We start from the raw sequence: 13,176 nt of genomic DNA on the forward strand, positions 1-13,176 counted from the left end.
CAACAACAGACAAACAGAGAGCCAAATCATGAGTGAATTCCCATTCACAATTGCTTCAAAGAGAATAAAATACCTAGGAATCCAACTTACAAGGGATGTGAAGGACCTCTTCAAGGAGAACTACAAACCACTGCTCAACGAAATAAAAGAGGATACAAACAAATGGAAGAACATTCCATGCTCATGGGTAGGAAGAATCAATATCGTGAAAATGGCCATACTGCCCAAGGTAATTTACAGATTCAATGCCATCCCCATCAAGCTACCAATGACTTTCTTCACAGAATTGGAAAAAACTACTTTAAAGTTCATATGGAATCAAAAAAGAGCCTGCATCGCCAAGTCAATCCTAAGCCAAAAGAACAAAGCTGGAGGCATCACACTACCTGACTTCAAACTATACTACAAGGCTACAGTAACCAAAACAGCATGGTACTGGTAGCAAAACAGAGATATAGATCAATGGAACAGAACAGAGCCCTCAGGAATAACATCGCTTATCTACAACTATCTGATCTTTGACAAACCTGAGGAAAACAAGCAATGGGGAAAGGATTCCCTATTTAATAAATGGTGCTGGGAAAACTGGCTAGCCATATGTAGAAAGCTGAAACTGGATCCCTTCCTTACACCTTATACAAAAATCAATTCAAGATGGATTAAAGACTTAAACCATCTTGACCTAAAACGATAAAAACCCTAGAAGAAAACCTAGGCTTTACCTTTCAGGACATAGGCATGGGCAAGGACTTCATGTCTAAAACACCAAAAGCAATGGCAACAAAAGCCAAAATTGACAAATGGGATCTAATTAAACTAAAGAGCTTCTGCACAGCAAAAGAAACTACCATCAGAGTGAACAGGCAACCTACAAAATGGGAGAAAATTTTCGCAACCTACTTATCTGACAAAGGGCTAATATCCAGAATCTACAATGAACTCAAACAAATTTACAAGAAAAAAACAACCCCATCAAAAAGTGGGCAAAGGACGTGAACAGACACTTCTCAAAAGAAGACATTTATGCAGCCAAAAAACACATGAAAAAGTGCTCAGCATCACTGGCCATCAGAGAAATGCAAATCAAAACCACAATGAGATATCATCTCACACCAGTTAGAATGGCAATCATTAAAAAGTCAGGAAACAACAGGTGCTGGAGAGGATGTGGAGAAATAGGAACACTTTCACACTGTTGGTGGGACTGTAAACTAGTTCAACCATTGTGGAAGTCAGTGTGGCGATTCCTCAGAGATCTAGAACTAGAAATACCATTTGGCCCAGCCATCCCATTACTGGATATATACCCAAAGGACTATAAATCATGCGGCTATAAAGACACATGCACACGTATGTTTATTGCAGCATTATTCACAATAGCAAAGACTTGGAACCAACCCAAATGTCCAACAATGATAGACTGGATTAAGAAAATGTGGCGCATATACACCATGGAATACTATGCAGCCATAAAAAATGATGAGTTCATGTCCTTTGTAGGGACATGGATGAAATTGGAAATCATCATTCTCAGTAAACTATCGCAAGAACAAAAAACCAAACACCACATATTCTCACTCATAGGTGGGAATTGAACAATGAGAACACATGGACACAGGAAGGGGAACATCACACTCTGGGGCCTGTTGTGGGGTTGGGGGAGGGGGGAGGGATAGTATTGGGCGATATACCTAATGCTAGATGACGAGTTAGTGGGTGCAGCGCACCAACATGGCACATGTATACATATGTAACTAACCTGCACACCGTGCACATGTACCCTAAAACTTAAAGTATAATAATAATAAAAAAAAGAAAAACCAAAAAAAAAAAATACAAAGAGGTTGAGACAGGAGTATCCCTTGAACCTGGGAGGCGGAGGTTGCAGTGAGCCGAGATCATGCCATTGTACTCCAGCCTGCCCGATAGAGCGAGACTCTGTCTCAAAAACAACAGTAACAACAACAACAAAAAAATTAGATAATCTTCACAATTTTTAACTGCAGCCTTTCATGGCAGAAGAAAATAAAGCACATATTTAAGAAACTGAAGGGGAGGAATAGTAAGGCAAGGATCTTAGGATCTTATATCCAGCAACACTGGCTCTCAAATATGAACATAAATTACTCTGAACATGCAAGAACTCAATAGTGTTCTTGCTGGGCGCAGTGGCTCATGCCTGCAACCCCAACACTTTGGGAGACCAAGGCAAAAGGATCACCTGAGGCCAGGAGTTTGAGACCAGCCTGGGCAACATAGTGAGACTCTGTTTAAAAGAATTTTCTTTTTTATTGAGATGGAGTCTCCCACTGTTGCCCAGGCTGGAGTGCAGTGATGCGATCTCGGCTCACTGCAGCCTCCGCCTCCCAGATTCAAGTGATTCTCCTGCCTCAGCCTCCTCAGTAGCTGGGACTACAGGCATGTGCCACCATGCCTGGCTAATTTTTTTTTTTTGTATTTTTGGTAGAGATGGGGTTTCACCATGTTGGCCTCAAGTGATCCGCCTGTCTCAGCCTCCCAAAGTGCCGGTATTACAGGTGTGAGTCATTGGCACCCAGCCTAAAAAAAAATTTAATTAGCCAAGCATGGTGGTGCATGCCTGTAGTCCCAGCTACTCAGGAAGCTAAGATGGGAGGATTGCCTGAGCCCAGGAGTCCAAGCCTGCAGTGAGCTATGAGCTTGCCACTGCACTCCAGCCTGGGCAACAGAACGAGACTCTGTCTCAAAAAAAAAAAAAAATTAAAACAAAACAAGAAAAGAGTGTTCCCACAAGCTCTTCCTGAGGAGTCTAATAGAGATTGAGCCTCAGATCCCTACATGGTCAGAGTCACCAGCACAAGGACTGGTGGTGTACATTACATTCATTGTTACCTATAGAACTATAACAAAGTGAGGGCTCTCTAAGGAAATTAAAGAGATGAAGGAAGAACCTAGAAATTAAAAGATACTTAAAAGACAAATCAAAAATATTTTAAATGTAAGACTATAGTATGTACAGAGTCTTTCTGGGTGATAAAGCATGTATGTAGAGTCTATTTGGGTGATAAAAAATATTTTTAAAAAGCACAAGAAAGTTATGCCTATAAAAATCAGCATAGTGGTTGGTTATGGGGCTGGAGACAGGGCTGTGAGGAGGACAGGTTCATGGATGAAGGGGCTTCTGGACTGGCTATCAGAGTTCTATTTCTTATTTCTTAGCTTGAAGGTGTTTGCCTTATAATAATTCACTAAGCCATACATTTGATTTGTGAAGTTTGCTGGATTTGTCATTTATTTTACAATAAAAAAGATTTAAAAGAAAAACAAAAGCAAAGATTTACTCCACGAGGACAACTTTGTTTTTGAAAGCCAAAACCTAATTTGTCTTATGTTCTTTTCTAGAGTTTATAACATAACTATTTCTATAAAACAAAGGAGGAAACAAAACCTCTTAGAAACTTGTATCCCGTATCAGAATGAACACACAATGATCGCCTTGCTCAGTTTCACAGGGCTTTGTGTGGCTGTTCCAGTCTGCAGAATAGAGAAATTCACCCACACACCTCCTTCTCTCAGAACAGGATTAAGTCACGTTTCTTCAATAGAACAAAAATGTACTTCTCCATTTTCTGCTTGAGACTAACAGAGAGACAGTCTGAGATTCTTCAGTTTCCTTAGAAAAGTATAGCTCAGCTTGGTAACTTAAGGTCATCCATGCTGGGTTGGACTTGAGCTAGCCAAGGGCTCCCTGGCTCAAATTGATGAATGAGTCTAAGCAGGTTTGAGCATAGCTTTGCACTCTGAGACGTCTTGGCTCTGCCTGAGCTCTCCTGCCATGCCCTTGAGCTGGATACTTCCATTGGCACCTTGTTTAAGAGCTGCTAGTGCCAGTCATTTAGTAAACAGACGTCAGGGCCCTCCAAAGATGTTAGACTTGAACTTTGACTCCCCAGACCCACCAGGGAGGTCAAAAACAGCCCCTTGCATTTCTCAAGGGCAAGGAAACCAGCAGAAATGTAAGACGTAGGTCTGCTTTTTTGAAGTCAACAGCACTTTCTGCATTTGTGCTAACCTAACCTCATCCAAATGGGTAGTACTGGTGGTGTCTGCCTATGTACATTTCCCTGCCAGTGCGGCCCTTCCCCAGCTGCAGTGAGTCTAACAGTGAACTTGAAAAATAACGAGAATCTCTAATCTTGTCACTGGAAAATGGAACTATACTTTTAAGGCATACCTGAAAAAGGTCAGGATGCTGGGCTCTGAGAGCTTCTGGACTGGGTGGAACCCAGGCCTCCTGCCTTTCCAGAGCCCCGGCCTGCAGTACAAGCCTACACAGCAGAGGCCCTCAATACATGCTAATGTGCAATAATAAATAGATACTCTATGGCACGTATTATAAATGTATATTTATGTACATATAGCAATGATAATATGTAATGTTAAGGTGTGGGTTCTGCCTTGGGGAGTAAGGGTGTCTAGTTGGGCTGATGATCCTCCCACACAGGCAGTAACCAAGAAATAACTGAACACTGAGCTACCTCACCCGCCCCTTGCCTGCCGTTATGTTGCGGGAAGTCAGGGACCCCAAATGGAGGGACCGGCTGAAGCCATGGCAGAAGAACATGGATTGCGAAGATTTCATGGACATTTATTAGTTCCCCAAATTAATGCTTTTATAATTTCTTATGCCTGTCTTTTCTGCAATCTCTAAACATAAATTGTAAAGATTTCATGGACACTTATCACTTCCCCAATCAATACCCTTGTGATTTCGTATGCCTGTCTTTACTTTAATGTCTTAATCCTGTCATCTCGTAAGCCGAGGAGGATGTATGTCGCCTCAGGACCATGTGATAATTGCGTTAACTGCACAAATTGTAGAGCATGTATGTTTGAACAAATATGAAATCTGGGCACCTTGAAAAAAGAACAGGATAACAGTAGTTGTTCAGGGAATAAGAGAGATAACCTTGAACTCTGACCACCGGTGAGCTGGGCAGAACGCAGCCATATTTCTCTTCTTTCAAAAGCAAATGGGAGAAATATCGCTGAATTCTTTTTCTCAGCAAGGAACATCCCTGGGAAAGAGAATACATGCCTGGGGGTATAGGTCTATAGATGGCCCCCCGGGTGTGGCCATCTTTTACAGTCTGTAGACTGTAGGGGTGAAATAGACCTGTCTCCCATAGCACTCCCAGGCTTATTAGGAAGAAGAAATTCCCGCCTAATAAATTTTGGTCAGACCGGCTGCTCTCAAAACCCTGTCTCCTGATAAGATGTTATCAATGACAATGGTGCCCGAAACTTCCTTAGCAATTTTAATTTCACCCCAGTCCTGTGGTCCTGCGATCTCGCCCTGCCTCCATTTGCCTTGTGATATTCTATTACCTTGTGAAGTACGAGACCTCTGTGACCCACACCTATTCGTACACTCCCTCCCCTTTTGAAACTCCCTAATAAAACTTGCTGGTTTTTGCGGCTTGTGGGGCATCACAGAACCTACCGACATGTGATGTCTCCCCCGGATGCCCAGCTTTAAAATTTCTCTCTTTTGTACTCTGTCCCTTTATTTCTCAAACCGGCTGATACTTAGGGAAAACAGAAAATAACCTACGTGACTATCGGGGCAGGTTCCCCGATACCATTCCACATGCCTGCTGCCGGCCCTGCCACGCTCAGTGCTCTTGAGGCCTTTCTGATCCTAGGATCTGCCAGACTCATTCCCGCCTTTGCACTTGCTGTTCCCCCAGTTCTAAATGGTCTCACAACACTCTACACACATGACACACACCACACACACTACACGCACCGCACACATTACACACACCACCCAGGTTTTGTAATCCTCCTCTTTGTCATGATTCAAGGCTCAGCTCAATATGTCATCACCTCCCAGAGGCTTTCCTGAAAGCCCCCAGCTAAAGCATGCACACACACACACCTGTACACACACACACCACACCAAAACCACACACATACACCACACACACCATACCATACACCACACCACACACAACATTCACACACACACATGCACACCACACATGCCATACACACCACACTACAACATACATTCACACACATCACACACACATGCACCACATACATACACATGAACATACCACACTGCACACATACACATACACCATACACAACACACACCACACACACACGACCACATACCAACCACCACACAAAAACATACACACTACACACCATACACACACACATACCACACACCACATACCCTTCACCACACTACATACTCATCTTGCACCACAAACCATACCATATTCCGCAACACACACAACACACCCACCACACACATACATACCATACACACTACCACATACCACTCACCACACCACACACAAAAACATACACACGCCACACGCTCCCATATACCATAACACACACATACCACACATATACACATTCTCTCACACACACACACCATACACACATACATATCATGCACACCCCATACCACTCACCATAACACACACACCACACACCAACATCACACATGCCACATGCACATACACACATATGCACCACACCGTCACACACACACCACACACACATACACATCACACATAAACATACACACACTACACACATTCACAACCCACACACCATATACAACACACACACACACCATACACACATACACACCACACACATAAACATACACATACACACTACATACACAACCCACATACCATATACAACACACACAACACACACACCATACACACACATCATATACCACATACCACTCACCCACATGCACACACCACAGATATGCTGCAACAAACAGCACACACACCCCACAACATACCACTCAGTACACAAGACACCATAACACACACACACCATATATACACACACCACACACATACATACACAACATGCACACAGCACACTTAACACACACACACACACACCCGGATTTTCCCCTTTATGCAGTTTCATTTTCTCTCTGGCACTTACCAGCTGCTGGGATCTGGCTGATCTATTTGTTCACTGGTTTATTTCCTGTCCCCCACTGGAGGACAAACGCCCTCAGAGCAGGCATCCCTCCACTGTCATATCCTGAACTTCTGGAACACGACCAGGCTCCAAGAGCTGTTCGGGGAACCAGAAGTTGCAGGGAGGCCCCTGACCTTTGCCGTCACCATCCCCACTCCCATCCTCAAGTCCTCACCCCCTTTACAAATCCCACAGCCAGGGCTTGTGCTGAGCAGCAAAACTCAGGGATGGGATTCCCTTTGCTCAGTTCTCCTGTCAGTCTAGGGGACCTCTCTTCCCCTCCCTGATTCAGCACACACCCTCCCTTTGTACCTGCTACCAGACACTGGCCTCTGTCTTTCCAAACGTCATAGCTTAGTGTCTCCACATGAGATGGCGAACCTTGTTGACAGGTGCATTGAGGGCGTATGCTCAAGAAAAGGGCAGGGAGGAAGCAGGAGGTGAGGACACTAGGGCAAGAAGTGGTGTCCCTGGAGACAGAGCAGCCTCCCCTGATCCTGGAGACCCCTGGAGCAGGAAAACCCCCACAGACCTGTCCCACTTGCAGGCAAGAAGTTGGCGTTTAGTGCCTCTGTGCCCATCAGTCAATGGCCTCAGCCTGGGGTGGGTGGAGACGAGCTCCCATCCAGCTAGGGCAAGATCTGCCAATGGGGGGCAGCCAGAGCTCGCTGCAGCTGGGGATGCTGCCCTGGCAGGGAAAGTTACCTGGGCAGGCTCCACGGGCTTCCACCTGTAGTGTTTAGGTTCATACAAACGCCCAAAGGGCTGTGGACATCAAGCATCCCTCTGCTTCCTGCTGGGGAAGCCCCTCGGGAAAGGAAATACTGAGGGAGGAGCCCTGCCCCAGTGGAGCCCAAGAGAAATATGCAGCCCAAATCGCTATCTCACATCTCATGCATTAGAAGCAAGTGTTCAATAAATGTTAGTTCCTAGCTGTCGGCGTGCCCGCTGCAGCAGGGAATAAAGAGGCCTGGGCTCCCCACCTGCTCTCCCAACCCAAAGCCAACCCTGCAGGCTTGGCAGCCTTGTCCGCTCACCTTCCCATGGGGTGCTCAGCTCAGAGAACAAGATGGAGGAGACCCCTTTTCCCTGCAGCGTGTCTGCTCTGCAACGGGCTCTTTTCCAAGCAGCAGGAGAGCCCGGAGCTATAGATTTGATAGCCTTAGGAAGTTCCATTCAGGTGGTGCTGTTCTCGCAGAATTTCTTCATTACTATTTTTACTTGTGGAAAGAAAATCAAGCATGCCTAAAATACACCAAGAGCACCGTTTCATAAACCTGTTTTATTCCACTGCTTAAAAAAAAAAAAGAATGAACTTCAGAAAATGAAGATCCCTTTTTAAATCTGGATTCATCCAGAATAGGAATTCTACACATAGTGCAATTGTTAGATAATTTAAATAGTTTGAAATTTTAATTTTTATAACATTATCACAACCTGGTATGTGTCACAGGTCAACCTTGGAAGACATTCATGGGTCCACCTGGGGGTGGGGTGCGGGGTCCTCATAACTCAGTGAGTTCAAGTGGAGTGTGGCAGAGGCTGAAAGAATTCCTTCCAAAGCCTGCCCCAGAGGGAGTCTAACTCACCCGGAGCGCCTTGCCTGTTACCTGCAGCCAGGTCAGAGGGGCAGCCAGGAGCCAGGAGGGCACAGGCACCGTTTTGTTCAAGGTTTATCTCCCTGTATCCACAGTTCCGAGACCGCGCTGGGGCCCAGCATGTTCCTGGCCCTCTCCTGGTCCTTGTCATGGCCGAACGGCTGGAGGCAGGCAGCCCCCAGCCCTGCTGCCTTGGCCATGTCCTCCTTATCTGATTAGAACCCCTCTATGTATGGTCTTGCCCCTCCAATCCAGCAGAATGCACTTTCTAACACATGGCTTTGTCAAGCCTGCCACTTTCTGCTTAAAACTCTCCTGGCTCTGCCTGCTTCTAAGACAGAATCCAGATGTCTTAGCCTGGTCCCCAGACCTTTCAGGGTGGATGCTTCCACACTGACCCTGTGAATGGTCCCCACTAGAGACTGCAGGTACCTGTTGTGAACATACACATGTGCATGCACACATGTGTACACACACCCATGCATGCATACACGCACAGCTTCCCACTGCCAGTCTGCGTCTGTGCTGTTCGTTGCTGGTGGAGCTCATTTCTTCCTCCCCACAGGTGCTTTTTCTTTTTTTCTTTTTTAGACGGAGTCTCGCTCTGTCCCCCAGGCTGGAGTGCAGTGGCACGATCTTGGCTCACTGCAAGCTCTGCCTCCTGGGCTCAAGCCATTCTCCTGCCTCAGCCTCCCGAGTAGCTGGGACTACAGGCGCCCACCACCACGCCCCGCTAATTTTTTGTATTTTTAGTAGAGACGGAGTTTCACCGTATTAGCCAGGATGGTCTCCATCTCCTGACCTCGTGATCCGCCCGCCTTGGCCTCCCAAAGTGCTGGGATTACAGGTGTGAGCCACCGCGCCCTGCCCAGGTGCTTTTTCTTCTTTGCTTATTCATTCATTCATTATTTCTGCAGCCCCATTACCGCTGCAGGGCGGGGCCCCTACAAACCCCTCCCCTGCAAACTCCTCCCATGTCCCCTCCCTGCTTCTCAGCCCTGCCTTGCCCTCTTTGGGGCAAAAGCCCTGCAGAGGGCATAGTGTCCACGGTGTGGGACGGGAGAGGATTTGAAGTGTGCACATTAATGAGCACTTCTTTCTTCGGGTAGTCAGGCCTTTATTTTTTGTCATCTTCAATTTGTGGCAAGTAATACTGGTTCTCCTTCCTAAAAACAACTTATTTCTTTTTTCATTTTAAGAAAAAGATTAAGCAAGCGATATTGGATGTGCCCAAAGTCCTTCAGGTGGTGGAAGAGTGGCTCGTTTTCAGACTCATGGCCCCAGCTATATCTACTCTACCTTGCATGCACACCTTTCCACTGTAGCTTTTCCTAGTCTGTTGTTCCCTCTGGACCAGGAGCTCCCGCGGGGAGGCAGAAACATCTCTTGGCCATCATTGTGTCCCCAAGGCCTGCGATGCCCAGCACTCAGTGCACTGCACACTCAGTTCCTGCCTGAGCTGGGCCCTGTGTGCTCCACAGCCTCCTGCTAGGCCTGGTTGTGCATCTGGCTTGGCCCAAAAGTGACTTCCTCATTTCCTGTGGTCCGGTCCTGGTCCCTGGATGACAGCCAAGCAGGGAACAGTGTGTTTACCTGCCTGCATCTGGCTGTGGTCCTGCCTCAGAAGTTCTCATGACTCCACCGCTGACCTTGGGTCCCCTGGGTGGCTCTGCAGCGCCTGATTCAGGGCCCAGCCATGGAACCGGAAAGACAGAGCCCAGTAACGGGTTTGCGAATATATTTGAAGGTCCTTGGCGTGTTCTCTTCTGGGAAAAGGCCTGGGAGTGGGTGCCCTGTGATGCTTACTTTCAGGTGGCTTGTCCAGGTTCAAAAAAAGGTTAATTGGGATTGCTATGTATTCTCCACTGTCAATCAGCTGCTCCCTTACATGGGCCAGGTCAGCTGGTGCCCAGGGCAGGGCACTTGGGCTTGTATCTCTCCGTGCCATACACAGCCCCTGCAGCACCCAGAAGGGAGGCCGAGTTGCTCAAGATCCCCCATTTATTCAGTCCTTCCTTCCTTTCTTTAGACATTCATTCCACAAACACCTTAACCCATTTCCCAGATTCCAGTTTTTTCCCTCCGCAGTCTATCTTCCCTACTGCCACCAGGGTGAGCTCCCTAAGGCATAGTTTCAGATTGTGCTACTCCCTGGGCTCAGTGATCTCAGACCCCAACCCTCTGGCCCCATATCCTGCCACTCACTGTCCACCTACCCCCATCCTCCAGTCCCAGGCACTGAGCACTCTGCCAACAAGGACCGTTCCTTCTGCCTGCAATGACGTGTTTCCATCACGCCCGCCCTTGCCCCCAGAGGTCACCTCTTGGTCCACTTTCCCCAGTTCCTCCAGCTAGTAGGAGTTTCTCTTTCTTCTGGACACCTTAAACCTGCAGTCACATCCGAGGAGGGGAAAGGTGTGGGTTTGTGTGTTGGAGTCCCTTGAATCACACCTCTGGAGCCTGCCCCCAGTGTGCCTTCTGACGTATCAGCAGAACCGTGGGATGAATGTAAGATCTGGCACGTGGTAGGCACTCATCCAACCGTGGGAAGATGGGAGGTCTGGCACACGGCAGGAACTCATCCAGACTCTTTGGCAGTAACTGGGAAGCTTGGCATGTTCACAAGGACCCTCCTGGGTAAAGGAATCAGGCTCCGAGACTCTGAAGAGGAAGCTGCAGCAGCTGTGGTTTGAACCTTCAGATGGTGACAGCCAGACCCTGGAGTATGGCCAGCCTCCAGCTCTGCAGCCCCCATCCTGTCCTTAGCCTTTGGGATGGCTCTGGGTGAGGATGTACGACAGAGGGCAGCCTCGCAGCTCCTGTGCAGGAGACTGCAAAAAGTCAGCAAGGAGAAACGCCAGCCATGTGTACTGAGCACCTACGATGTGCCAGTGCACTCTTTTTTGTTGAATCTTTCCAACCATCCTACAAGGCAAGGATTAGTTCAGAATTGGAGACTGAGGCTGAGACTCACTCATTTAAGATGTTATGATTAGGAGGTGGCTGAACTTGGAGCCTGCTGACATCTGTTTGACCCAAGCCCTGCAATTTTACAGTCATGGCTTTTTTCTATCGTTAGTGCATAAACTCAGTTCAAATAGTTTTAAGAAAAAAGGCCGGGTGTGGTGACTCACGCCTGTAATCCCAGCACTTTGGGAGGCTGAGGTGGGCGAATCATGAGGTCAGGAATTCGAGACCAGCCTGGCCAATATGGTGAAACCCTGTCTCTACTACAAATACAAAAATTAGCCAGGCATAGTGGTGGGCACCTGTAGTCCCAGCTACTCGGGAGGCTGAGGCAGGAGAATCGCTTGAACCCAGGAGGTGCAGGTTGCAATGAGCCGAGATCGTGCCACTGCACTCCAGCCTGGGCGACAGAGATTCTGTCTCAAAAAAAAAAAAAAAAAAGTCATGCGTGTTTCATGTAACTGAAAAGTCCACGGAAGAGAGTGTCTCGTTCCTTCAGGTCCATCAGAAACTCTAAACTGAGTCAATAGGTGGGTCCCTGAATTAAGTGCTGGGCCAAGAACAATGGCATTCACTGATTGCCAGGATCTGGGTCATGAGACAACCCCTAGCAGGCAGTGGGGAGGGGAGGGTGTGTCCCTCCTGAACTTCTTGGACTGGGAGTAGGGGAGGGTGGATGTACTAGTTTCCTGGAGCTTCTAGAATACAATATCACAGACTGGGAGGCTTAAACGACAGAAATTATTTTCTCACAGTTCTGGAGGCTGGAGGTCTGAGATCAAGTTGCAGGCAGATCAAGCTTCCTCTGAGGCCTCTTCTCCTCGGCTTGTAGATGGCCACCTTCTCCTCACATGGTCTGTATGTGTGTGCAGCCCTGGTGTCTCTATGTGAGTACAAATTTCCTCTTTTTCATTTGTAGAGACAGGATCTCACTATGTTGCTCAGGCTGGTCTCAAACTCCTGGCCTCAAGTGATCCTCCCACCTTGGCCTCCCGACGTGCTGGGATTATAGGTATGAGCCACCTGGCCCAGCCCTAAATTTCCTCTGCTTGTGATGACATCAATCAAATTGGATTAGTGCTCACCCATTTTACCTTAATGACCTCTTTCAAGGCTCTATCTCCAAAATACAGTCACACTCTCAGGTACTGGGGATTAGGACTTTAACATATGCATTTTGAGGGGACATCATTCAGCCCATAATAGTGGATCCCCAAAGAACAATCAGGATGGTGTTACCAAAAGAGGAGTGGGGACACAGTTCCAGTAGGCAGCCACTATAATTCACAGAGCTCAGAACAGTAGCAACAGTGAGTGCTCCCAACCAGAGATAGGAAGGATCACTTCTGCCTAAGTTTAAAAGGAAGAAACTGAGAATACCAGAACTTGCTGGCTAGAATTAGGGACCTCAGAGATCATCTACACCAGTCCCACATGACAATCACAGCTCCCATGAAAGCACTGGCTCTGGCTTCCCTGGCCTCTGGTTCTCTCCTCATTATGTTCATAGTTTCCTCTATCTCTCTGGTCACATAGAGTGTATTTATAACACTGTTTTCAGGCCTCTGCTAATTCCATCATCCTTGTCATTTCTGCATTT

Source organism: Gorilla gorilla, chromosome 8, assembly GCF_029281585.2.
Source record: "Gorilla gorilla gorilla isolate KB3781 chromosome 8, NHGRI_mGorGor1-v2.1_pri, whole genome shotgun sequence".
Classification (NCBI taxonomy): Eukaryota; Metazoa; Chordata; class Mammalia; order Primates; family Hominidae; genus Gorilla; species Gorilla gorilla.